The sequence below is a fragment of the Arachis hypogaea genome, chromosome 15, assembly GCF_003086295.3.
Source record: "Arachis hypogaea cultivar Tifrunner chromosome 15, arahy.Tifrunner.gnm2.J5K5, whole genome shotgun sequence".
Taxonomy (NCBI): Eukaryota; Viridiplantae; Streptophyta; class Magnoliopsida; order Fabales; family Fabaceae; genus Arachis; species Arachis hypogaea.
The window spans coordinates 109,863,009-109,865,407 of record NC_092050.1 but is presented as its reverse complement, the minus strand read 5'-3'; the positions used below and the strand labels follow the sequence as shown (position 1 = coordinate 109,865,407).

At 34.6% G+C, this 2,399-nt stretch overlaps 1 non-coding gene across 1 annotated transcript; it reads left to right on the top strand.

Annotated features, from left to right (window-relative positions):
* The first annotated feature begins 390 nt into the window (after positions 1 to 390).
* LOC112752979 (small nucleolar RNA R71) lies at positions 391 to 498 on the top strand. Its single transcript, XR_003177384.1, has one exon. It is a non-coding gene; the product is annotated as a small nucleolar RNA R71 (small nucleolar RNA).
* The last annotated feature ends 1,901 nt before the right edge of the window (positions 499 to 2,399 follow it).

Here is a 2,399-nt window from a genome sequence, read left to right as displayed (position 1 = left end):
TAATTCACCTCTTCCATTGCTGGATTCTCAGGATCATAAGCTTCTTCTTCAGATGAAGCTTCTTTGGTACTGCCTGTTGCTGCTTGCTACTTGCATTTCAGACAGACTCTGAGAGATCATATTGACTTGCTGAGTCAATATTTTATTTTGAGCCAATATGGCATTCAGAGTGTCAATCTCAAGAACTCTTTTCTTCTGAGTTGTCCCATTATTCACAGGATTCCTTTCAGAAGTGTACATGAATTGGTTATTTGCAACCATTTCAATTTGTTCCTGAGCTTCTGCAGGCATCTTCTTTAGATGAAGAGATCCTCCAGCAGAGCTGTCCAATGACATCTTGGACAGTTCAGATAGACCATCATAGAAGATACCTATAATGCTCCATTCAGAAAGCATGTTAGAAGGACACCTTCTGATCAATTACTTGTATCTTTCCCAAGCTTCATAGAGAGATTCACCTTCCTTCTGTCTAAAGGTTTGGACTTCCACTCTAAGCTTACTCAATTTTTGAGGTGGAAAGAACTTTGCCAAGAAGGCATTGACTAGCTTTTCCCAAGAGTTCATGCTTTCCTTAGGTTGTGAATCCAACCATATCCTAGCTCTGTCTCCTACAGCAAAAGGGAAGAGCATAATTCTATAAACCTCAGGGTCAACCCCATTGGTGTTGACAGTGTCACAGATTTGCAAGAATTCAGCTAAGAACTGATGAGGATCTTCTAATGGAAGTCCATGAAACATGCAATTCTGTTGCATTAGAGAAACTAATTGAGGCTTAAGCTCAAAGTTGTTTGCTCCAATGGCAGGGATTGAGATGCTTCTCCCATAGAAGTCGGGAGTAGGTGCAGTAAAGTCACCAAGCACCTTCCTTGCATTGTTGGCATTGTTGTTGTTTTTGGCTGCCATGGCTTTTTCTTGTTTGAAAAGCTCTGTTAGGTCCTCTACAGAGAGTTGTCCTTACTCCTGCTCATATGAAAGAGAGAGAAGAGAAAGTATGGAATCTTCTATGTTACAGTATAGAGATTCCTTGAGATGTCAGAGGAAAAGAAGAATAGAAGGAGGAGGTAGAGAGGAGAGAATTCGAACTTATAGAGAGAGGTAGTCCGAATTGCACATTGAGGAAGAGTGCTAGTCCCTTAAATAGAAAAATGTGAGAAGGGGGGAAGAATTTTCAAAAACAAATTAAAAAGATTTTGAAATAATTAAAAGAAATTTTGAAAAATTGATTGATGATTTTCGAAAATTAAAGTTTGAGAAAGTAGTTAAGTGATTTTGAAAAAAATTTTGAAATTAGAAATCAAAAAGATATGATTGAAAATTATTTTGAAAAAGATGTGATGGAGAAGATATGATTGAAAATCAAATGAAAAAAAAGAAAGTTTTAAAATTAAAGTTGATTACTTGACTAACAAGAAATTAGAAGATATGATTCTAGAATTTAAAATTTGATCCTTTCTTAATAGGCAAGTAACAACTTGAAAATTTTGAATGAAATCATTAATTGTAGCAAGGATTTTCGAAAATAGAAAAAAAATATAAAATGGAAAGAAATTGATTTTGAAAAGATATGATTGAAAAGATATGATTTGAAAAAGATTTGAATTAAAAACAAAATCTTACCTCTTGTGCCATCTTGGCGTTAAACGCCCAGAAATGGTATCCATTCTGGCGTTTAATGCCCAAAATACTAGCCTTTTGGGCGTTTAACGCCCAGCCAGGTACCCTGGCTGGCGTTTAAACGCCAGTTTTCCTTCTTCACTGGGCGTTTTGAACGCCCAGCTTTTTCTGTGTAATTCCTCTGCTGCATGTTCTGAATCTTCAATTCTCTGTATTATTGACTTGAGAAGACATAATTTTGAAATTTTTTTTGAGTTTTTTTTATGATGAGAAACAACAAAATGAAAATACTCATGGAAAACTAAGATCAAATAAACAAAGCATGCAAGATACCAAACTTAGAAATTTTCATATTAGAAATACCAACAGATTGAGAATGCATATGAGAAACAACTAAACACACAAAACGAGAATTTAAAGATCAGAGCAAGGAAATCATCAAGAACATCTTGAAGATTAATGAAGAACATAATGCATGTAATTTTCGAAAATTAGAAGAATGTAATTGACACCAAACTTAAAATTAGACACTAGACTCAAACAAGAAACATAAAATATTTTTGATTTTAAGATTTAAAAATTTTTTTTTGTGATTTTTCGAAAATTATATGGAAAAGAAAATAAAGAGATTCAAAATTTTTAATGAGAATTCCAGGAATCTTGCAATGTTAGTCTAAAACTCCAGTCCAGGAATTAGACATGGCTTACTAGCCAGCCAAACTTTTAGTGAAAGCTTCGGTCCAAAACACTAGATATGGCCAATGGCCAGCCAAGCTTTAGCAGAT